At 40.6% G+C, this 26,768-nt stretch overlaps 1 protein-coding gene across 1 annotated transcript in view; it reads right to left on the bottom strand.

The window, feature by feature from the left end:
• LOC139686858 (synaptotagmin-like protein 5) overlaps window positions 1-26,768 on the bottom strand; it is a 591,798-nt gene that overhangs the window by 58,921 nt on the left and 506,109 nt on the right. The gene's annotated exons all lie outside the window — the stretch shown is intronic.

Here is a 26,768-nt window from a genome sequence, read left to right as displayed (position 1 = left end):
AGCCTCTTGAGGTTCACCCTTCCCTATCGACCTTTTAGCTAACGACGTCCTCTCAGGAGACACTACCTAGCTTCATCTTAATAAGCAAGCCCACCTCTTGTCACTTTAGTCACTTCACCATCCTAATCATAAGAGGGCGATTACAGGCACCTAGCCCATGACCGGCTATCAGATGGGCTTCACCGTACGTCAGTGTCACCTAATTATAGCTGACCAGAACAATGATAAAAGTACAATTTACCCAAGGATGGCGTTTATACTGCCATTGCATATGCTGACATCTCTAATTATACATCAAAGTAGCGATGTTAAGCAGTGATCATCACACTACCAAAAAATCGTCCCTGAAAATAAATATAAGTTATCCCAAACAAAATCCATTCTACAATGCGCCCAAACCGTCTCCTTATATGATAGACAAAAATCTAAAAAAAACTACTAACTTCCTCTAAAAACAGTTTACCAATACTGTTATCCTTTGTAGGGGTTTTGTCGCCTCTGACAGGGGTACATTTCATCACGTCAATGAATCTTCAATATTGTGAATAATAAAAAGACAACCCTCAAGCAAAAATATTTAATATTCATATGAGTACGCACTACGAAGGATAGGTGAAGAAAGGAGCCTGCGGTGGACAATTGCAATAAAAGAGGACTAATTGGACACATCCTGAGACACGACAGTTAAATGAAGACCATAATTGAAGGAAGCTAGAGGGAGGGAGAATAATGCCAAGGCATCATAGAATGAAGTGGAAAATTACGAGAAGAAAACTATGGAAGACGCATACGCAAGGAAATATAAGAAATGACAAGACTGGCAGGTAACAGGGACCTTCTATAAACCTTATAGACCGTCTATAAACTAATGCTTGCTTTGATAGCCCACGACGATAATATAACCTCTCAAACTGTTTGGATAGTGGTTTAAGGGCCTCATTCGCCAGAGCAGAATTAGCAAAAACTTGAGCAAACAACTTAGAAGAAAAGTAAGAGCTCAGCGATACACATTGCTATAACTAAAAATTAGGGGTGTAATTATCAAAAAAAGCAATGAAGCATCGGTAACCAAGTGGAGTCATTACAATCACACACAAACAGGATTGTTACGCAACCGTATTGGACCGGACGAATGTTAACGTCTTAAAAATGATAATCTTTGAATTACCGAAATCAGGTTCAAACAAAATTAGAAAAGGGTTCATGACAGCGAAATGATTAGCAAGAATGGAGACATACAAGGGTTTGGTTGTATTGGGTTGAATTGGGATGGAGAAGAACGGAGACAATTGAGTGAAAATTGAATAAAACCTGGCGTTTGGGCTAATCTGGGTCATACTTCCTCACCTTCTTAGTCGATTGCAAAAAGCATCGCGTAGAAAGTGACTCAGAACTAAATGATGGGCGTGGATCTGGAAGATACCTCAAATGTTCTTCATCAAACCATCATCTCAACTTGGCATTTACCCCAAGGTCCAAAGGCACGAAAATCATGGATACACAGAAAATATCCTTGATTATTTAGGCCATGATGGCATAAAAAGATGTCCAAACTTTTTGTGATATCTTCTAGGTTTGTCGCAAACGGTCGCTTTTTACATGAGGGTTTTAGGTTCCTAAAGAATCAAATTTGGACGTGAATTTCAAAAAGCTCGCGATCTTATTCCAATACTGTGATCACGCTATGACTTAATTTTTTCTGCAGAACCTCGTGTTATACCATTAGGTTGATGGTGAAAAAAATAGAGAAACAATTTCACTGCATATTTTAATAGGTTGGAAATATTTCAAGAACAATGAAGGAATAACTAAAATGGCAATGGCGTATTTGGAAACGGCGCTGCGTCAGTGATACAGCCTAACGTAGTTCTAATAAGACGTAGCCACTGCGATTAAGTGGTGAGACCGGGGAAGATTCGCCTCATAGTTTTTTAGCCTTCATGATTTCGGCATTGTTTAGAGGCATTTCTTCTGATTGAGATCGCGGAATTTCCTCCGGCCTTCTCATTCATATGGTCCGCTATCACCATCCCACGTTTCGCATCCGATCTGGTGGGAATTCCCTCCCGCAGAGGAAAGCAGTCACACGCCGCCACCTGCACATAACTCTCCGGAGCGCGGGGAGAGCATCAAAGCTCTCGTTCGGTTCCAAGGATGAGGGGGCAAATGGAATCCGGCCGCGGGGACCATCGACTCATCAGACCGTTCCCATGGATCCCAAACCACAACAAGACGCGTGAAGGCGTTAACTGGGGCAATGGTTCTCTTAGAAATAATCAGCGGGGGAATAACAAATACACACCCATCCCCGCATTGCCCATCCATAACTCTTTTTGGCTCAGTGATACATTGGCAAACAAGGCACGGCATCTGAAAGGCAAAACTTGCTATAATTCATGCCTTCCAGCGGGCTGTCTGAATTACTTCATACATAATTATGTGCATAATTACATTCTTCTCCGTACTCCCGATGGCTCCAGAATCGATTATGCATGGGATCAAGATCGTGACATGTTCTAATTTCATGCATCATTATGCAAGCGGAATTATCGACTGCCTTGAGCGTTGAGTGCTTCCATAGACATAATTACCTACGGGATCGTTCTCAATTAACAATGAATTTTCTTCAGGACGCCGGTGTACCCTGAATCACCCCTCTCCACGTCCCGTAGTTGTAGGCAAAATAGGGAAGATAGGAAGCCATGCAACACGGAATTCTTGCAAAAAGAATGGACCTCGATATCCTAACCATTATGTGTAGGGAGTCGCGAAACTGGAATTTCCGCTTCTCTTGGCAAATAATGGGCTTAAAAAGCAGAGAGTTGCTCTTTTTTACTTCGTCTTTAGGGAAGTTCGTGAAGCCATAGCAGTGAAGAGCAACGGACGGATTTTTGTCTTCGGTACGGCCGACACAATTAGGCCGCAGTTTCGCACTTCGCTGCTGAAGACACACGCCCGTTCTAGGTCTAAAAAGACACGCAAGTGATTACGAATGGGGAAGCCAATTTAGGAATATATTATACGTACGCATTATAACAAGGGCTTATGTAATTATTTGATACAGTGCTCTACAGCGTTTGCTCCGCGAAAGAGCGCCGTAGGAATGAATTTATAAAAATCGACTCCACAACATCATCTAAATAAGAGTAATTTTTAAGTTCTGGCGAAGGTCAAGAATCACATACAAGTGTAAAAAATCTCTAATAGCAGAATGTTAAGCTCGATCGGAATGCTAAGAAGTAGTAGAGAAATGCAAGCTGTCTACTTTTCTAGAAAATTGCTCCAAAGTCAATCATTTCACTCCACATGACTAAACCTTACCGAAGAATAACAAATTCCTTTTCATTTAAAGATCATCTGTTTTATTCTCCCACTCATAGGAAGAGAAATGGCAAACATTTCTGGAAGCGTCAGACTTCTTTACAATTGCTGGAAGACTTATTTTTAAAATAGTCTACAGTTTAAGGTATGGTTTCTATTGCACACAGACTGAACCCGCCTTCATTCCTTAGCCTCGCCTAACGAGACACTTCTGGACACCTCACAGTTGAACAAACCCTTCTTCAATGCCGAATAATTTCTACCATTCCGTCCAAAATGCCTATTCTTTCCCTCCATTTCCTCGCTCGTTCAACGCTCTCCCCGTGTCACTGTCTTCAGCGTTCCTTGCCAGCCAAACTGCTCTACATCCATCTTTCCTTCCTCTAGATTTCTCTCTCCTTCCCCCATGCGTAATACTTCATCGATTACTTCCCCTTTCCGTTCATTCACCTTTTCCACCCTTCCCCTTACCCAAATCTCAAAAGCCTCCATTTGTTTCAACAACCAAGTTTTCGAGCAGTGCAAGACCAGGTTCCATACCAAAGTTGCCACCAGTCTTCTTTTAACATCTCAACGTCCATGTCATAAATTTCCTTCAAGCGAAATATTCTTGGAGATGGCCGTTCCAGAAAGAAAAACATAATGAAACATAAAAATCCTTAGAGGAATCAATTGCAGGGGTAACAGACTCGTAATGGTAGTAGTATTTTAGGGGAGGCGACCGACAGCTGAGGTCATTTGCGCCATTAGGGATGAACAGGAGAGGTGAAGGGTGGGGAGAAACCCGACGTCGGCATTAGCCTACTCTTTACGAAAGGCTCCAAGAGGTCCACAGCTTAACGTCCCATCTGACGGACGGCGTACTCACTCAAAGTGCCCTCCACAAAGCACCTCAAGTAGGGATCAAGATACCACTGAAAAATATTCAACACCGCCGGGATTTGAACCCAGGCCCTCTGGGTGAGAAGCCAGTACGATAGCCACCTCACCATCTCGAGTGTTAAGAGACTGACCAAAGCTAAAAGCCTAGAGAGTTCCGGATTTCCTCGCCTAGTGAAAGGGCGGCATGATCACAACTGTAAGGCGGTCAGATAATTCAAAGTGCAATTATCTGTTTGAAATAAATCCTTTGATAAAATAAAAAACAAATAAAAAATACAATAAATTGAATAAATAATAAACTCAATTACATACATAGTACATTTTCTTTCACGACTTGATTTGAAAAGTGAGATTATATTCCACAAACATTGTGAACATGAGCTTGTGAATCGCAGAAAATTTAATTCAAATGATGGTAGCCTTGGCTGTATCAGAATTAAAAGAGCATGAAGAAGAGAGGAATGGTTCCAACGAACCACAAATTAGGCACCCTTTACTCAATTATCATTGAAAAAATATGCAAACATGACTAATATTGAAGAGGTTTTAAAGGACTATTTGTATATTACGAACAACGTATAAATAGACGAATTACTTCTCCACATAGTTCAATCAGAATTTTAAAAATACTTAAGTTCAAAATTTCTATTTGAAGAATTCAAATACTAAATTTAAAAAAAACAAGTTGATTAAGTAAAGCAGGACTTTTTCGGTGTGTTTTTCTCGGGTGTGGTTTACACATTAAAAGGTTTTATAATAATTGTTTCAATGATCATCCTTATTCATTTGTCAAAACTTATCCGGCATTCAAGAGTTGGAATATTTAAAATTATACAACGAAGATTTGAGGCAATAGTTGGATAGCATAAATACGTCTATTAAATACAGGATACAAGGTGATACCCCTTCTTCACACGCAGTTCGAAAATCCTCTAGAACATACAAAATGTTTATGGCCAAATTAGCTAAAATTTTACTTAATGTTGATCTTGCGGTATGCAATCACCACCTGCTATCCTGACGGTGGCTTGTAGGACATTATGTAGATGGATGTAGGGATTTCGGAAAAAATAGGTTGGAATAAAATCTGTAGACATTGTGTTCGCAAAGAGCGAATTGCGTCCGGAAAAAGCATATGTCCTCGCTGTCACCACCATTTGTGTTCATTATTAAAAGGTTACTTAAACCGTAAAAATACCGATTATTTGCAAATAAAAAAATGTATATATTTTACATTCCATAATCCGCTAAATTTCCTTCCACCGCTGTGTCGCATGGTCCTCGCTAGATAGCTCACCTGTCAGAAGACAGATTGAAACTCCAGAGGCATGGCGTGAAACTGATGATTTAACTGTCTACCGAATACTTCGAACAGAAATGTGAAGAGATTATGCACACAGAATGACGTGCTCGTCTCATTTAAACCCACCACGAACTCACTCTCCGGCAACCCCTGTTACCACACCCAATTTATTACTCTATTAATGAGATTTAAACGTGTTATATTTGCCTTACGGATACCTTAGATAATAAAGTAAGCACATATAAATCAATAAAAGGGATACATTTAGCCTCCACGAGTCTTATAACCATGTGTTTAGTTCTGGATAAGGCGAAATATTACCCAAAGGCAAATAAAATTTTACTATGGTTTCTCTTCATTTTATTGGTTCATCCAAAATAAGAAGGTGTGAGTCTTTGGACTCGAAAATCGTCGTGAAGTACGCTCGGATTTTCCGATTACTTCTTTCCTTCCTTCATTTCTACCAACATGGCTATCTACTTCCTACTCCTCCTTCGCCAGCCCAAAGCTATCCCTTATCAGGTAGTTAACCTGAAATGGGAAGCGGATTCTGTATCCTGTAATCCTTTAAGTAAATGCCTTGCTCTCAAAGACCCTTAAAATTTGCATTGAAGGAGAATAAAAGTTAACAAGATAGGTACTATATGGCTATTTTCAATTAAATGCCCAATATGCTTGGGAGAACGAAATCATAACCAGAGAAAAAACTTCAATGAATTTTCATGCGGTGTTCGCCGAGTCGGTTCCGAATCGGTGTCCGAGCTGACTGTAAAATTCAGCAAATCGTATCCCGCCGCACACCTTTCGCGAATGGGTAATGTTTGCGCATCGATACTCATTTGCACATCGTCCACCCACAACGTGGTTCCGAGTGCACAGGTTAGGAGGGTACAGCACAACACGGCGGCTATTCAAAATCCCGTTAAATCGAAGGGGGGCACGCAATAGCGGGGGGGTGAAGGGGAGGGGGGCGGTGGAAAGAAGGGGGCACAGCGCGCGGTGGTTGGCCGCGAGCCCCCGCGGAGGAGAAGACCCGAGGGAGTCGGTACGCACGAAAGTACGTATGTCGACGCCAACTGCAAAGTGCGGGGTTGTCAACCCTGGGAGGAAGAGGAGAAGGACCCTCCCTCCTTCCGCCGCCTACACATCCCCGGCGAAACAAAGTGTGTGGGCAGGGGGGGGGAGATGGGAGAGGGGTTCAGGAGGAGGGGAAGGAAAGTCTATGAGACGAAAGGTCGGGGTGGTTGGTGGGTGAGTGGAGGGTGGGGAGGAGAGGGCGGGGGAGGGCGTTGGGCTCGCTCTTGCATGGCTCCTCGGATAATCGCGGTGGCGAAAAGACGCAACCATGCCGACTTCCTCCGTCATTGTCGTGGAGGAGTTAAGGTCTCTTACCCTTCATCTCTCCTATTCCCCCAACTTTACAACTCCTGCGGAGTGTGAGTGTGGAAACTACCGAGGCATTTCCTAGGAGAGCGGAGGGAGGGAGTCACGAGGCACATATTTTGCGGGTGAACACAATGAAATGTTTAGGGTAGGAGAGGCGGATGAGGTACGCATAGCGAAATATAGCCGCAACGGAGAAGGAATACCAATGTCTGAGCGTACGGTACGCGCATTCCTTGACTTACGACTCCCACAGCTTACCCGAGTTTTCAGCCTCCTCTTGGGAGATCACGAAGTATTAAGGATCCGGATTAAAATTACGAATTGCTCGACTAATGACTCGCTAAGGTGAATTTCGTATTCGGTGATGGCGTCAGAATTTATTTTCAACCGTTGACCTTTATGTATTTGTTGCCTTCTTGAAGAAAATGAAGCTTTAACGCGCCGGGTGCACGAGGTATTGAACAAGTGGGAACGGGCTCTAAGATTTCGACTTGCGACTCCACTAATGTATCGTGGACTAACCCCGGTCTGGAAAATATGAACGATTTATGAAATAGAAAAAATACTGTGAACGCGAAGAATGCTTTCTTCGTGATTGAATATAATGGCTCCCGAATCACGCGGCTAGAAAACATCCGGATATTAATTTCACATTTTGATGAATCATCCAGCTCTCGATAATATGAAACCCCACCAATGATTAATGCTATTTGGAATTTATATCTTTGATCTGAATTAAAATTCCCCGCGAGATAAAAAAATATTAGAAAATCGGTGTATGGCTAACGAACAAAATAAATACTTTTTATTTGCATTGGGTTATCTCAGATCATTGACACGAAAGATCAAGTTAGTTAAACGCCGCGAAATTAATTCTGCCTGCCTATCTTGTCTACTTTGGCGTTTGCTGTTGGCCAATCATTAAACAAATTTATTGAAAAATGATAGGAGAAAAAAGATGGTTTCCCTTAGAGTCGGCATTAAATTGCTTTATTATTATTGGTAAATAATTTTATGGATTTTGAACACTAATCTAAGTAACTAAATTGACAGCATTAGGGCTACGGACAAAATGCTGATTCATTAACTACATGTGAAAGTTTTATCCAGGTATCAAGAAAAAACTCCCCGCGAAAATCTTAACAGCTGAAATATTATTCAATACAATGTTCACTGAAATGTAAAAAAATGTTCTTGCCGGGAATAAAACAATGGAATGTTGAACATTTCGTGACTTAAAGAAACGACAAGCGGATTAATTTTTAAGTGGAATAAATTTCTATGGTGTATCAACAGAATTTTTTCAGTGAATCATAAACATTGATTATGTAAATTGATTTCAAATACACTTGCTCTATAATATCACATTTTACCTTTCTTAAATTAAACCCGTGAACATATTTAACAAAATTTCTAATTTTTTATGAACAAGGCTACAAAACCTACCAAAGAACTCAATATTTTGCTTTACAGCCGAAATTTTTCCGAATTGACAACACAACCATTGAACAGATGGTCAAACAAATTTCGGGTTGAGCGTAACGATGAAGCTATCAATTCATCTACCTATGGAAATAGTCAATAGAAAACATTTACATAATTATGAAATCAACCTGGGAAAATAACTCAATAATAACGTCAGAACAGTGATGCTTCACCCACATTACAACCCTGGAATTGAGATTTTATGTTTTCCTATGAATGTTCGTGCTGATGGCTCTCAATGGATGACTCACGTTGAATTTCCGTGCTTCATTGTGGAATATTCGTGCCAAACTACGAAAAAAAGTCTTCGGTGGGGCTAATGCCAAAATTCAAAACAGTCTGCCCCGCTTACGGCACATTCAGCACCTGTTGTAGTATAAAAATGGTAATTGAACGCGCGAAATTCTTTTTCTCCAACAGCCGGAGAGAGCGAGATCGAGAGGTAGGTAATAAAGCATTGACTCCACCGGCAGTGGCAAGGCATGCAACCCGCTTCCCGGCTAATGATCTTAGATTCGATCCCCGATGGAGTTGTGGGCGTTGAAATCTCCTTTCTAGCGCTTTCGACGTTTGATTTTACGGGCTGTAAACCCACCTTCATGAGTGTGAGCATGAGTAAGTTTAACACTATCGTAAAACGCTCAAACAAACAATGAGGGAGACTCCTCTGAGGTTTCTGCTCGAAAACCTTCGGAGTGGATGGCAAGATCGGCGGTTATCCAGAGCTCATTGCAAAACTCGTCGGCACCAGGTGATTTGGTTGCCAGTACGATATTTATTTTCATACTTACTTATGTAAGTATGAAAAAAATAATTCTTGACACTTAATCACGGCACTACATGATTACTTGGGCGAAATTTCTGATACTGATTCTAAGATGCTAGTTTATACCTCGTTTAAAATTTCGTTGTTCATAGGGGAATATGAATTTGAAAGCGCACCACGCTGAATTTAATTTTGGTCAACTAAAATAACTGTACGTGAACATTTAGGTCAAAAACTTGTTAACTTAGTCAGAAACAAGAAGAATGCCCAAGAATTGTAAAAGAAAAACTATTTATCCGCGATTCTTTTTACGAACACTTCAAATTAACCCGCGATACATAATTACGGACTAATGTCCTAACAAACAGTGAAAAAGAAACTCGTGGCGGCTCGCAGGGTACAACGCAGATGCGAATGAAAACAACATTACTATCTGTACAAACACGTGAATTACTATATTGGGGTTAAGTAAAACCAGTCTAAGCGCCGGTCGTAGGCTCTATTCTCATAGCTCAGTCTCGGTTTTAACTCTGAGAACCATTGCATAATCTTGCGAATGACCTCCAAAAAAGAATTGTGAGCTGAACACTTATAATTAAAATGTACCTAATGGACACACGGACGGAATGTTATTTTTTCCGATGCGTGCATCGAGACGTGCCGAAACCATTAAAATAATCAGTGGTGACGCAAAACTAGAATGAAAGTCTTGGAAAAGGTCATTTATCGGTCTCATAGGTTCACACCCTCGCTCTCGGGGGCCACGTCAAGACCTGAAGTTTCTCATGATAAACGCCAATGGATTAGGCTTCAAGAGATACCTCCCTCCCGCAGTGCCGTGATCACTTAGTCGGTATCACGGGAGTCGCTGTGAGACCCAAAAGATTTTCCCGGGGCGAGAAAGAGAGTGAGCATTTCGCTCCCGCGCCTAGACACTTCGCGTGATTAGGGGAAAACGCCTCGCCGCCCTTCGACGGAGGGGATATGAAAGGGTCCTTCCCATCCTATCAGTGTGAGAAGGGGGACCCTTTCTCTACTCTCTGTTTTCCTCGCGCGCCTCACGGGTGGGATGGAAGGGGGGAGGGATGACGGGAAACGAATGAGCCACCGCCCGCGGTGAGCCGACAGCGCTGATCTTCTACTCGAAGAGACCAAAACCCGCCCGCGACTGAAGGGTGCGATGGGAGAAATCCGTCAGATAGGTAAGACTTCACATGCAATGCTTTGTTTTGTGGAAATATTACTCGAAGAGACGATATGAGAGTGAAAGTTACATCTTTGATCGATTAAAGAATGGAAATTATGGCCAGATACGCTACATTATATTTCAATTCGCTCATTTCTACTTCCAAGACATAGATGCCATGATTCCATTCCGCATCGGGGTCATCTAAGATGAAGGACAATCATTAAATAAAAATCACCAGTTCACTTTTTCAAATTGTGGAAGAATTCTGTTCAGAGTCAAGAGTCATGACATTCTATTCTTACAAGTTCTGCAGTCTACCAGTTGTTGCATATTCATTATACTAGTATTCATATTCGGTGGGTATAATGTCGAATAAGCAACAAAGAACTTCCACAAGAATAGGAGAAGAAATAAGTTCAATGAAAACGCTGAAAAGAAGAAGCATTCTCCCGAAAACCATTAGCTAGGTCGAAAACAATTTGAAGCATGATTTCGGGCCTTACTTTTCCATTTCTACTGGTAGGACAAAGTCGACGAGGAATACAGACCTGTAAGGACTACAAGAGACCTTGAATGCGATACATACAACGAGTGGCGGCAGTGGTCAAAGAGATGTTTATTGTAAATACTTAATAACATTCCACACAGCTTTTACCATAAACTCTCGATTGCGAAGTCGATAATATTTCGACCGCTCGACGATATCAACTTTTTATTTCCACATCGGTATTAATAAAAAAAATAATAATAAGAATTTCTCTGTCAACAACACATGTCACGCTATTGCACCAGCTTAAGCCTTAGAGGATCATTTGTGGTCAACGAAGAGGATACACGACAGAAAACTGAGTTGAGAGCTTGTGGAATCTGATCCAAATCGTGGCGGTGCCAGATTTTTCAGGGATATTCTCTATTCTACTCTCCAAGGTACCTTGAAAGCCACCACCAAAACGTGTGGAAAGGGGTGATTACGCACGAGGTATTACTCCAATCCTAATTTTAGTGATTATAATAGAACCTCATGAAGTTCTCCCACCGTGGGGAGACCTTCAAGTACAGCGCGCTGTACATCGAATAAGAAGAGTTAAATTTAAGAACCCTTCGGTGGTTTCCTTTTCAGAAAGGGCAACCCAAAGTTGGCACCAAATTTTCCTTCTCCTATCCCAATCAATGAAATCGTATAAGACCCGTAACGATATAACCATCTCTAGCTGCTTAAATAATCTTGAGTACTGGTCGCTTCACCCGCTACCCGATTCACTGGTTATTCACTGGGGCTACTGACCGAATCAGAACCGAGCGTAACGAATATTCGGAGGAACGAGCGATCAGTTTCCCTTAAGAGAAGAGACAATATGGACAAATGTTTTCGGGTGCGCTTCTCGCAAAAAAGGATCGGATTTGGGTATCATGAACCATTTGTTCTTTAATTTTTACAGTTAGCATTCGCAGACATGAAACACTGTAAGAATTTGAGATTATCAAAACCTGTACCAATTACTCGCTGATATCCAAGCTGTCGTGATATTCCATCAGAGGATAACGACATAACGTTGCAAGATTACACCAGATAGTAATTTTAAAGAACCAGACGAATAGTTATACAGATTATAGTCAAATAGCTTCCTAAAAATAGATGAAATTTGCCGATCTTTGTCTTTGCCTATCGTCTTTTAAAATTTAAGCTCGACTACGATGCTGACAAATTTGACATCCCGGATGGTATGCTCACCAGTCCTGAGTGTTTTTAAAGCTTATTGAGTTATAGTAATTTAATTTGCCGATAAACGTCAATGGTTTTGAGTCAAGGCAACAATTTTAGCGGAAATTCATAAATAACATAAAACTTAACTGTTAGAGAAAGCAAGGATTTGTGCTTCCGAACGTGCGGAGAAATTTTTTTGAGTCCGCCCTCCATCCAACTTTACATTCACTTGATTTGTTGGGTGTGCCCTTACTCGGCCCTTTCCCTCTCCTCTCAACACCTCCGCAACATCGGCCGGCGTGCAGTGGAAGGGGTGAGGGCCGGGAACGCCGTACTTGCATCTACGAACGAGGGTCGTGTGTGGGGTCATTTTATCGGACGCCGCGCACTCAGCTCAGCCCCCTGGGTGACGGGTGGGAGGCGGCGGTTGTGCATTCGTATTTGTGTGAGACATAGAGAGAGAAAGGTCCAAACCTCTTTTAATCTCCCCATTCTCCCACGTGACGCAACCATCCCCGCCCCTTTCGGGTCCGGGCGGGCGATCGTTTGTTTGCCGCTGGGAACAATGGAGGCGCGATTGGATGTGGGGGAGGTATAATAATGCGCCTTCGTAGGGAAGGGACTCAAGGGAGGACAGAGTTCAGGGAAAGGCAGAAGCGAAAAGGGGGAAGAGAGCGAAGGAACTCGAAACTTTCCATTTGTTTATTTTTTTATAAATCCGTTCCGTCCCTGTTTCTTTCAAATTCCTTCCACACCAGAATTCCAGTACCGCCAAGACGTTTGTATTCCCCCCTTGTGGTTTTTAAGGGGAAGGAGTTAACAGAGGAATCCGTTTCCCAAAGCGCTGCAGTCACGTCGAGAATTTTAAATTCCGTTTCCCTTCCCGAGCGCGCGGGGAAGATGGGTGGGCGGTCGCGGAGTTGGAAGAGGAAAGAGAGAGAGAGAGAGAGGCCGGGCATGATAAAAGAGGATTTCCGAAGTTGTCGCTTCGCCAATAAAATGTGGTCGACACCCTAGGTCTGATGAACTCTACGGAAAAGGCATACAAATTTCACCTGATGCGCATTGAAGTCATTTGGGGTCCTCAATCCCAGGGAGGACCGACCGTGGGCGACATCGAAATGGTGCTTCCAACGGCCGTCACTCCATCCTCGATGGCCGCAACCCGAAGAACAACTTCTCCCAATGCGTTCGTTTTTCGCTCGTTTCGGGACGAGCGTTGGAACTTGGTATACGATTCCGAGACCACGGGAAGGTTGCGGTAACCGCCCTGTGAAATATATCGCTTTTAACGGCACGCCTCGAGTATTCCGCCAGTGATGTGAGCACACCGAATTAGATCAAGGATCAGCCGACACTCGAATGTCAGCACATTATAGAAATTCCGCTAGATATGTCGTAGGAGTATCAAAGCGCTCGCGACAGCACGCCAGAGTAGCATGCGTGCGCAAAGAACAAATGTATTCATAAAAAACATAAAAATAAAAAACAGCAAAATAAACTATTAAAAAACAAAGCAAAATAACTGTATAAAAACATAAAAAACATTATAGCAAAATAAACTATTCCCACAAAATGATGACTTGTCGTGGAATTTAAGTTCTGAAAAGAAGATTTAAAAAAAATAAAATACCTAAATTTTCATGATGCCCTCCACGCCGCCCCGGGGGCAAGTGGCAGCGGGTACTAGGCGACCAGCCTTTTTTGTGAATGGATATTGAAATTAGAATGCTATTAATTTCTTTTAAATAATTGTAATAAATATACCTATTATCTCCTGCTGTTGTGATGGCGAATTGCATGAGGTAAAAAGGATTCCTTCAATTACGCGGTATTCAATAAATTTTACTCGAGTTTTTTTCATCGCCAACTAAATCATTACGGGGTCAGAATCGTTTCCAGGTGTCATAATATTTCCCTTAATCCGACCACGTAAGTCTGATTAGACTCTAATGTCGTCACATTTCGGTACCATTCTGCTATGCGGAAAAATTAGCTTCTCAAGCCACCCATTTACAGAATCGGGACGCTTGTGCCAATAGGCTCTCGAGCCTGGCACTATTGAAAGGTAAAGCTGAAACCAAAGAGAACCACCAACACAGATAAAACGATGTATTTGGGTTGAACTATTTCTCTCCTTTTTTCAAAAAGTCTTCATCAAAATCGTTAATGTATTTCTTTAATAATTGATAACATTTTCAACGTGTACGATACGTGAGAGTTCACGTCCAATAGCTCGTTGGGATTCAAACTTTCTGCCACATTTGCTAACATCAGGAAGTAAGAAAGATTCTACGCCATTTGATGGATGATAAGATGTATTGTTTCGTGAAATTAAATATTGCTCCGTTTCAAGGTTTTCCCCTTTCGTCTTGCGGGCCGCGTGCGCGGGTCTCGTTGCCTCATGATTAAAAAAAATAAGAATCCGCACCGTTTGCTCTCGTTTAGAGATGGGTCCACAAGTGATTCTGCCCCTGACTCTTCGTTATCTAAAAAGAGTCGCTGCTCCGCTCTCCATCCCTCCGAGACGTGTTAAATTCGTTCTCTAGATCCGTGAAGACGGCGTGGGGGAAGAGTTTATGGAGAGGGGAGGGTTGCGAGTGCAATGGAGGCAGAGGAAAGTCGACACTGGACTTCAAGGCGAGTGCGGTTCCGCCAGCACCTTCACTCAAGGTTGCCCGCCAGCAATTCCCCTCCCTCTTCTCGTTTACCCTTCGCGCTGTCGGGGTTTGCCGGGACTATGTGGAGGGACACTCATGTTTGAGCCGGTCGCCGAGGCTAGCGAAAATGGGGTTGAGACTTGAGGAAGGTTCTCATTCGATTCGCTTCCGAAAATCCATTGTTCAATCGATGATTCGTTTGAATTGATGTCTAACAATGCAACTCGAGAGAGTTCTCTATCACTTGAGAAAGTTCCCTCAGCAGAACCTCAACTGATAAATTCAGGGACACTTAATGGAGATGAAAAGACAATAGGAGTGTTATTTCATTACAGTTTTGAGGATGAACCGTCAAGTGTTTGTTATCGGATTTTAATTAATGAATTAAATTCTCCAAGATGCAAGTCGATTTACAAGTCTTCTAAAAACACATTTAAACATAATATAAAAGTTTTAAATTCATTCTCAATGTCATTTGAGGAAGTGACAAGCGCTGTACTATGTATTTTCATCAGCAGACAACTCATGAGCAAACTTACAAGGGCTTGTAAACTGATTTGTAACTTTGAGAAACGAGCCTCAGATCAAAAGAAGGTTCACCAAATTTAAAAAAAATGTTGCCAAATAAAACCTAAGAGGTCATTAATGTTAGGTATTTTTAAATCTACACCATATAATATCCAAGCATTCCAATTTATTAGAGCCAATCAATGAAATGTGTTCGCTTGTATGAAGGGAATTATCTGGAAAGCCCTTTATTGCAAAACGCACCTCGATTATTAAGCTGTGATTGCAAGCGCTGATATTTGTTCAATCAATTTCTCACTATGGTACACCAACGTGTTAAATACCGATTCCAAGAGAGGATATTACACTTTAAAATTAAAATGAATGAATAAAGCCGGTATTTCACACTACAACTAATTGACCACCCAATTACACAAATACATCCATTTACCAATCACCATTAATCGTTATTACATCAATAGGATGACAAGCGTGTATCGATATTTAAGAGATACTTATAGTTTTAACGGTATTCTCGCGCTAATTAAACCGTCGACGAATCAACATCTTTGTATAGATATATGAGGTCTCGCTATGCTTACGTCTTAATCTGATTCATGCAAAACTGGGCCAAGGACAACATGGGATACCAAGTTGAAATAATGACACGATCCAATTGATTCAAAGCAAGAGCTTCAAACGGAAAATAAGTCACAATTGATTAGATTTATGGAGGTTAGTTCGAAAAAATAAATCAGCCGATATGATTTTTCCAATTCATTTTCGAATGAGATGAAGCTAAATGTTAGCATCGAATCAGTCTTTAATAGGTCGGACTAAAATAGAATTGCAAGTTCTAATTAAGCCTTTGGAGGCTGGCGTCATAATTAAAACATGAACGCTTGAACTTAGAAATTTAAATAAAAATAGAACCTTGTCTATTAAAGTTGACTAAAATCTGTAATTTTCATTTAAATAGAACCTTTCTACCGTGAAATCTAATCCCAAAGTGTGGATCAAATATAATCCGTTCAGGAAATGTAGTTGATACGCGAGGAAAATAAATACTTTCCACATAACCGAAGTGCGCAATTTTTTATCCGATATCCAAGGATACTAAACCGATCATTTAACGGGAATAGTGTACACCGGCCGTCTTACGAGCTAAATTTTGAAAATAATTTTTCTTTTCCGAATGAATATTTTTGTGAAAGACATTTTGTATTGGAAGCTAATTAAGTTTCGCACATAAATGTGTCAACCAAAAACGAATTCTAGACTCCATTCAGTCCTAAGTCAAGCTGCCCAGCGAGCCCAATGCATGAAAACGGTCATTTTCAACTGAAAATGTCTTTTATATTATTTTTATCACATTCATTTTCAATTACTATCTTTAAAAAAAATTCCATCTTCTCTCCGACACTCAAATCACCCTTTGCTCGCGCACGGACCGTTTCGAAAGAATTCAGCTAATGGATGCACAAGGCAAACGTGCAGCTTTTGCTGATTCAAGGGTGCTCAGAGTCCCTTCCAAGCATGAATTTGGCAACCCTGCTGAATCCCTGCGAAAACCGAACAAAATCCATTCCGTGAGATGGTTACGTGCTCCCGTTGGAATAACAAAAGCCCCTTACTTCCCTGGGCAGTCGAGCACTTGCCATCTCAGGAATAGCTGAATGGCGGGGGGAGGGGGGGAGAAGGGGCGGGGGACCGGACCCAAAGACGGACGGATACGGAAAGAGCTACAAATTCCTTCTCCCCTTCCTCTCCTCAGTAGTACACGTACATCCATCGACTCTTCTTCGCGGAGAGGAAACCCTCTCGTTACATACACACAAACTCGCTTCTCTTGGGCCCGAATATAGTACTCCGCCCAGTTCGTTTTGCAGCCCATCGCTCCGTTACTCGCTTAGTGAGTGTTTAAACGGCGGTGAGAAGAGCTAAATGGGATGAGTCACTGGTGGAAACGAAATCTTTATTCACACTTTGTCAGAGAAGAAGTAGAAAACGTGACAAAATATCACAATTAATTAATTAAAAATAGCAATTTTCCACAAAAATAAAATTTAATGCGACCGGTTTCAATGTTACTACATCATCATCAGGCCACCTGATGATGATGTAGTAACATTGAAACCGGTCGCATTAAATTTTATTTTTGTGGAAAATTGCTATTTTTAATTAATCATGATATTCCACCATATCACGCCTGAAACGTCTCTTTTTAAAATATCACAAATCGAACTCTGGCTTCACTCGGAGAATACATAGCGCACCAAGTTGTGCATTTCATAATTTCCGTATAGAGTACTAAATTGGGGGAGGAGATGGAGTTCGCATATGGTCATTTCGGCAATAATCCACTGATAAATTTACGCAATGACGGATAGGACAATGTCCCTCCTCAATGATTACTTAGTAGAGTATTGACAGACTGGAGGTTTCCGATGCAACATGTAACATTTTGTTGTCTCAGGCGTCACTTAATGAAAAATATTGATATGAAATGAAATAATTACAAAGACAATTATTTCATTTCAATATTACACATCTTGCTCTGATGAATCAAAGGCGGTTTTTCTATCTTTCTTTAGGACACTCTGCCAGCCGCCGCTAGAATGTGAGGCAGAGAGTGATTACACACCTACTTTTCTTGACACAATATACTTTTTCCCCAAGCGCGGTCGGATAAATTAAATCTTAAATCCATTCGTTCTACACCTAAACTCTCAAATTTTATTTACATGATCTCTCATACCGTAGAACGATGGGTTAAATAATACATACTCAACTACATCGCTAAAGAGGCGATAAAATATAATCTCTTTCCAATCCATGTAGGATGTTTAAATCCGTAATTTAATATTAACACCGAGACTGATTCCCAGCCTAGTTTCTTTAACATTTTGGTACACAACTCACTTTATCATTACAACGTTTTACAGATCTAGCTCCTCCACGCTGCACGCTACCTAGTACGCCAAAATTCCCTTTAAAATAATATGCATAAAAATGTCATAAAATATTATTGGCTATTTTTCACTGAGTATTACTATGCCATAAACACCGTGATAGAGTAGAGAATGTTAGGCAGGCGAGGTGGGGGAAATGAAGAGAATAGACATGTTACATAGTATGAAGCGAGGCGGAAAGTACGGAGGATTTTGTATTTGATGAGGATTAGAAAGGTAGCGGTGAGTAATGTGTGTGCCTTGTTAATACTTACCTCATACTATATTACTGAATTATTACATAAGAACATTAAAAAAAAACTGCGCGCAAAATTTTGCGTTTGTTTGGTTAATCATTTAATCAGAATATGGAATATTCCTTGATCCTTACCTGAAATTCACAAAATTATTGCATAAAACATGAAATGCAAAAAGAGAGTTCGAATGCTAAGCAGAGTCCGGAATTATCTTTCAAAGCGAACATTATTCTGGCTATTTTTATTGCGACATTCCCGTATATTACATTACACATGCTTCTCTTCAATTCCACTTTCACAACTCTGATTCTCTTCTCGCCTTGCAACATCCCAAGTGCGCTGATGCAAAAAAAGTGGGAAAGAAATAAAAAAAAGGTCGTGATAATAAAGTGTGGGGCTCTGAGGACATTAAAGTTGAAGAGAGAGGAGGCATATGGTATGAAAAGCAAATTGGAGACTTTGAGAGGACACGACACGAGATTGTATTAGACGAAGAAGGCACGGTAAGTCATTAAAAGAAATGAAATCGAGGCACGACTTTCAATGGGACTGAGATGGGCATTCAGGCGTGAACATGGAAAATCAAGTGACTAACAGGACTCGATTATCCATCGTCAATCGATGGAACTAGACTACTCTCTATATTTCAATAATTAAAAATGATAAAATCTCCTGAAACAATGGTTAGTCAATCTCTATGACAACCAGTGTGTGCCAAAGCAATTTTCTTTTTTCTAAATCTTTGACGATCACGTCACGTAGAGCTGACTAGTCCATATCCACACATAAACTCAATGGTTCATTTTTGAAATATTTACCTTCAGTTAAATTATGCCTTTTCTTTACATTGTCTCATGCTCGAAAGGTCATATTTACTCAAAAGATGTTTTTTCTCGCAAGAGTGCTAACAATTCTTCTCCTTAACCTTAAGCTAACATGTACTGGAAGAAACCTGGTGATTCTTACATTAATGAGGTTAAATTGAATTGAATGTTATCACAATTCCAAATGCCAAGGCTACACTATCTGTGGATGTCAAATGCTATATTCTAATTCAAGTTTAAAACGTAATAAATTGCAATAAACATTAAATTCGTAGCGAAATGTTAACGAAACCGTCGCTAAGATTAATCCACTTGAACTTCAGTTGGGTGATTGATTATTTGATAATTTCACAATGATATTAAAAGGAAAAAAAATCCTTCGGATATTTTAATATAGTCTTCATGAAAATATTCATCAGTCAATCATGGCAGTCAGCTGGATGACGTGTCAACCTACTGACCTAAACATTATAGAGTCCCGCCAATGAAATAGGTCTTTTAAACTCGGACAGTTCAGCCCCTAGGAAACACGATTACAGCGGTATTTTGTGATCCAAAAGATGTAAAAGTCACCGGCGATGCCCTGAGAGTCCCCAAAAAATGTTACAAACGTCTACACGATTAAACCAATGATTTATATTTGAGAAAAGTCCTACAGCATGATTCACTTCGACACCAGCCTAAGCAAAAAAACATTTTTTTTACTCTGAGCCGCAACGACCGGATAATTATAGAAGTTACCGCGACAATTAGACGAGAACTCCTTGCCCTAAATTTTATGCATCCGAGTGAACGCAAAACTGGAAGCCGTTATGGCTTTCTCTTCCACTCTGATTTTAATCGTATTCCCAATGCCCTCAGAAACGACGGACCTGTTGCTCTTCGCCTCGCCTCACTCTCGGGGAGCCTGCATTTTCTGTCACTCCTTCATCGTCCGTCCGCGCAATACCCTCTCCCACCATCCGTGGCTTTTTTTTCCTTTCTGACCCCTTTCCCGATCATCCCCCTCCCTTACCTCCTCCCATCCGACACCCCCAACCGTCTCCTCTCTAGCTCGAAAATCCAACACCGCATTCCTATGGAAGCTATGCATTTGTTTTTGTTTCGCTTTTCTTGTGTTCTCTCACATTCCAGATTTCCTCCTTCGCATGGGCAGTTCGGACAAAGTCGAAATTTATTCACTTATTACTTTCCGTGTGACACGGAAATGAATGAACGTCCATGAAATGCGAACTCAAGTGCCTTGAGTGCCTAGCACATCGCCCTCATCCTAAACCCCGCCCTCATCCATCCGAACAAAGATTGTTGTGTCATTGCCTAGCAACCGTAGCGGAAAGCAATTTCTCCGGACGCTTGGGAACAAAGGGGTGATTATTACCAGCCTTACGGAGCGCCCTCCTCCGCTCTGGTTCGTGCTATTTTCTCGTTCGGTCATGTCCGGGAACCAAGGTGCGACCCACCAGGGTTTCGCGATACAGCTAGCGGACGCGGATTCTTCTTCAGTTGAAATTACGGGAAGGTTCACAATCTCTAAAAGCCGGAATTCACAGCGCACAACTCTAGGTACAATAATGGTAAGGAATTTCAACTGACATCAATGCCAAAATACATTACAAGGAAGAGATGTACATGAATGAGCTTGGATTGTAATTGCCAGGCGTAGAATCATAGTTCATGTTAAAACTCGTAGATCGAATTATTGAGAGTCATATTTTTCAATTTTGAACCATTTGTCGAGGGAATTTCCAATAAATGTTTCGCCTTTCCTTTACCAACATGTCCATTCATTGGTTATCTCTGATTACTATGATAAATTGATTAATTAATTTTATTACGATGGTAATGGCAAAATAAATTATTATCATATTCTGTGTCAAAAATAATTCCGTTTGGCGCATTAATATTGTTTATTTCACTGTATTCACTATTTTAAAATACTAAAGATTTTACCGCTGGACAAAAAGACAAAACCTTGCCATTTTTATCAACCAGAAATATTATTTCTGAAAGTGAAAAAGAGTTTGGACGTTATATGCCCTCATAAGATGTTTAACGGGTTTTTGCATATGACGAAAATGGATGTTGTGCTTGCCTCTTATACATTGCACCCGTGATTTAATATTTATTATGAACTCTTCTTCGATGCAATCAGTTATGAGGGCTTGCGAATATTTCCGGCTTGATAAAATATAATTACACAGATTGCCAACAGATACGGCTACAATAAGGAATTTCAATTAGATTTCGTTTCTACTCCAATCATCTATTATTCCTGTCAGGATACTCTGACATTCATAGCGGACATCAAACCCACACTAGAAACATCCGATGGGCCATAAGCGATGCGTATTTAGCTGATGTTTTTACCTCGGTGTATGACGAGACACTTAACAAAACTACCTCTTAGTCATACCTTAAAGAAATAAAAAATATGAATCGGGAAAATGGGGTGCAATTATTTTCCGCTGCCAAGGAAACCTAAAATAAAAATACTCGACCGATAACTCGTTGACTGCTAGGGGTAATTCACAGGTGCGACCGAGAAATCTTTAAATCGCTACGCAACATCCCTCAGGGACCAAAAAAACGAAAACGTACCCTTCGATAGAGTCTAAACAATGAAAACGTAATAATGATAACTTCGCAGGAGAGGCTTGTAGGGGAACGCAAAAAAAAACCCTCCAGGAGAGGTCGTGAGGGACCTCGATAAGGAATCGTGATTAACCGTCGAGGCGTTTGGTTGTTCCCACGGCTAACGATTGCATCGGATCGTTGAGAAAATCCATCCCCCCTCCTCTCCTCGAACTTTTGACACAATGCTCCGATTCGTTCGCCGAAACCACGGCCAAAGTTATCCATCGACATTTGTCCCCTGCTTCGTTCACTACGCGTCCAGCCACCAAGCTCAAGTAAACAAACGACTGATGTGGATGGATAATTTACGAGAAAAAGGGACGCGAAGGGGAAAAGAAATCGAATGGTCGATATTATATATTAGAAATCGTTACGTACGAGCCGAAAGCCTCTTTTAGCATCACATACTAAAGTTTGACTGGTCCTAAATCAGTTGAGGACTACGGGTCGGGAACTGCATAAGACTTAGCCACAAGTTACCTACCATCGCTCTTACATACAACAAAAAACGTTACGGGCCGAACAGTCACGCATGAATAGTACGATATATACTCGTATATGTATATGCATAGGCTCCACCAAAATACTAATTTACATATACAACACCTATTTGAGTCTACTGGAAATTATAGGAACGACGACACTACTAATGCACTTCTTTAAAGTAAACATTTGTGACAAATTGTCTTCCACCAGGATATATTTCAGCCAAAATTACAGTGAACTCACTTGTTTGTTGATCTTTCAGAAGATAAAAATATTTTTTATTTATGATTTTTTCTCCAAAAGAGAAGAAGTCAACCGCTTTTTTTCCATTATTAATCGTGGACACCATTTCAAATGGGATATCAATATTTTATCGGACCCGAGGGCCACAATATTTTCCAAATTACCATTAACCATAATGACCGTTGATATATTCGATAATCATTACGTAAGTGATTAAGCTACAACAAGCCATCTAAACTCCTGATCGCGCACACGCGTCGCCAACACGTATAATCTCCTTCCAGCTCCAACTCGACCTAAAATATTAATCATTAGCCTGATGAATTAATACCATTATAATTCCCCCCTTAATGACACTGGAAATTTGGTGAAAAGGGGATTTATGGATTACGAGAAGTTAACACGTATTATAACGGACTTGATCGCATTGTCACGAATATTAAATTCCCGAGAAAGTCATTAGTCAAACAAAGCAAATACTCAATGGTTTTCCAACCACAAAGAGTCCTTCGGGCCTAAATATTGAATACTATATTTTATGCAGCATTGCAAGTCTAAGATTATAATATCTATCTATAAGGTCTAATTATAACTACTTTCACAACATCCGTCTCTGCATCGATGCTCTTTCGCTCGCTGCGGGAAGATGGCATCTCGTTCCCTGTTGGTCCGAGCAGTCACGAAAGAGTAAATTCCATTGAACTTAATTCAGAGGGGAAGGTATAATCAAGAAATCCCACTTAATTCCACCCACTTTATCTCTCTTATCAGGGAGCGTAGGAACTGAGTTACTTTTATCCTGCGGCTTCAAAAAAATCCCTCGAGATAGAGAGAGAAAAAAAATTATCGATCCGGGAAAAATGTCGGAGTGCCATTTGGATGCATACACCTGGCGATGCTTCTTTTTATCGAGTTCACGACAGCGTTTCATAAGCATCTCCAATACAGTAGTGTTCTCGACCCTTTTGAGATTCGATCCCGGAGCCAATTGATCGGAGAGGTTCACGGACGATTAGTGGTTGAATAATACCTATTCATCCTTCCAAGAGTCGTGCTTACCCGCCTCACTCGAAACGCACGCCCCTTATGAGACAAAATACGAACACGAAGAGAAAATTTTAATTAAAACATATTTTCTTCCCGAAAACATTCTTTCACGGTCTCGAGTATCTCAGTGACATCGAAAGGTTATTTTATTTCTCCCCAGTCAAGTCCATTGTGTTTTGATATTTTCAAGCACGGAGACGTGGTTCAATAGCTTCGAAGACTGAAGTCGCTGAAAACGCTGAGGGTAAAAATGCCTACGACGTGTGCCTTACATTGAAGTGTCATGGAGATGACACCAAACGAAACCTTTCCAGCATATCCGTGATATCAGGGCTTGGGCGTACAGGGCTTTTCTTTCGAAACCACCATCATGATACCAAAGGTAATAGACGCTACCTCCATAGAAACATCAAACGCTCAGGTTGGTTCCCACTTGAACACAAAGAATTTGTGGAATTACGCTGTCAGAATATTAGGTCTCCAAATGCATTTCAGGGCAGTTCAGTGGGTAGAAAACTGAATTACTGACGGGAGGGCCCAACCTACGTACCTATAAGGTAATTACCAACTAACGCAACGAACAGTTTATCCACAACCCGGTTTCAGGAAAAAAATGTCGTTAGAGATTATATCAGTAGAAATTGATAAAAAAAGCCATTTTTACCCTATATGTATACATATTTTCTACCAGGTGATGGTGAAGTTTACTGGTTATCCCTTTACGAAATGCACTAACATATAACTACAATTGAAATTTAAGCCAACAAAACGAAAAATACCGAAATAAAATGTCGACAGTAATTCTAAATATTCAATATAAATGAAATATTAGACTAAAAATTCAATTATAAGAGATAAACGATTAGAAAACAACACAGATTAGTTTCTGTAAAAGATATTGTACTCATATGCACTTTCTAACCGCTGAAAAATGAAATGGTTAGGTCCTATTCTGAGTAGCGTGTGTTATGGACAATTTCGATCAATTGACCTCATGATAACAACCAGCGGCGGATCCAGGGCCGGGTTGGAGGAGGGAAGGGGATAAATATACGGAGGCGTTGAGGGAAGAACTAAAATGTTACATTTTTGCTAAGATTTTTGAGAAGTTTAGGGGTGTTTGGAAATTTTAAATAATTTATTGGGGTCATATCTTGCTGACAGCTAGGACACGCCAATAGGTCCATCCAAATGGCAGTTATTGACTTGTAAATTTTGTCTTCTTACCTCTACATGAAACATTAACGATTTAACTGAAGTAAAAACGCCACCGTAGCTCACCTTCTGCATCGCATTGCAATCGCTGCAGAATCACGTGAAAACGCGGAAATGAGTTTCACTATACGCAGATATGACTGAAGCGTTAAAACTCGTGGACGACGACTTATCAGAAATATCGCAGTGAAGGGAGCGCACCTCGGGAGGGTCAATGTCGAGGATGGAGGCGATATGGCAACGCCGAACGATAAATACGTTCCTCTTGAAACTCGCGCGGAAGAAGACAATGAGCCGTAAAAAGAAACGGAGGAGACGGGGCATGAGTCGAGGAGAAGTGGGAGGGTTAGGGAATGCAAAGGGAAGAGACGTGGGTTCGAGGTGTCAGCTGAATAGAGAGAGATAGCCAGATAGAGAGATATGTAATGGCCTTTATTTGTGAGTCAACAGCGAGATTTTCGAGTTTTTCCAACCCCAAGCGAGGGGGGTAGCAATTTGCAAGAGTACAATACAAAAACATTCCACAGTACGTGCAATAGCTAATCATGTACGATGTTAAGTTTCGTCACACACAAACATATAATTATCTGCAATACCCAGATTTCAAATCAACTGTTGATCTATGCCCAAGGAATCAATTTCAATACCACATATCGAAAGAAAAAAATAAGTATTTGTTACAATTATTCTAATATAAAAAAAACACTGCTGAAAAGTGCAACCCAAATAGGTAAAGATTAACCTACATTGCAGATATTTGCATTATGTGTACATACAATGGTTGTGTACAAATTAATACAGGTTGCACTTACGATAACAAGTGCATTGCTCTTGAAATTGATTAGAATTCTGAGAGCATACCTGAAAGATGGGGGAAAATAACAATTTTACATTTAAATTACTTAATAAAATAAAACTGATTTGATTTAAACAGATTATTACTCCCGTTATAGAGTGAGAATGGGGAAACTGAGAAAGGGTGAAAATACGATTTTGCAAGCGTACCCTTTCCATAACATCTTTCCGAAATTTACCCTGTCGACTGCCAGGAAATTTTATCCCCAGCGGACCGCTTGGTGTTAATAATTCATCGCTTACGAGGAACATTCAGCAGCATCTCGAGGGCGTCCCACTCCATTTTTTATTGCGAGTGCTGATTTTGCGAAGCGTGCCGTTAGGTAGGAGCTCAATCTTTCGGTTTACGAGAGCCTTTTAACGGGGCACATAAAATTCGGTTAAGTTCGTCGCCATCGAAATGAATCAAAATGAGAAAAATTCATCGTAGAAAAAGAAAATAAATTTTTTTAACAAAGAGATAAACAATCAAATTTTTTCACGTTTTACAAGAAAAATATGCATCGAATAAACGTTTTTTTACGTCACAAAGTTGTTTGTTATTCCACGGAACGCAGAGTCCAGAAAAAATGCAAAGAATTGTTTTAGGTTTCAATAAAAAACAAAGAGAAAAAATTGTTTCTTTGTTTTCAATGTGAATGAAGTGTTTCCTCTCTTAGTTCATGCCAAACACTCATAGGACGATTCGAAACAGGCTAAAGTAAACAAGGAAACTCTGAGCTGTCGGAAAAACAAATAATAAGGCATAGTGCGAAAGAAAAGAAAACATATATGCCAAAAGTAAGCGGCAGAAAGACTACGAATGTATCACTGTTTCAATCGAAAATTATTTTTCTTCAAAAATAACATTCAAAATCTTCAACAGGAAAAACCAAAACAATATTTTGAGAAGCTTGCCTAATTTCTATGGAAAATCCGATGAATTCAGCAATTTTTACAGGGATAAGGATCCCGTTGGTCCCACTCGTTGGGATTCATTTTCTTATAGTGATACTGTAGTCCTTAGGAAAAATCTTTCAAGCGAATCTGATGGTTGATTTAATACTTAACTA

The sequence above is a fragment of the Hetaerina americana genome, unplaced genomic scaffold (assembly GCF_022747635.1).
Source record: "Hetaerina americana unplaced genomic scaffold, ioHetAmer1.1.p SCAF_15, whole genome shotgun sequence".
NCBI classification, from domain to species: Eukaryota; Metazoa; Arthropoda; class Insecta; order Odonata; family Calopterygidae; genus Hetaerina; species Hetaerina americana.
The sequence above is the reverse complement of the archived record's forward strand: the minus strand, read 5'-3'. Positions and strand labels throughout refer to the sequence as shown.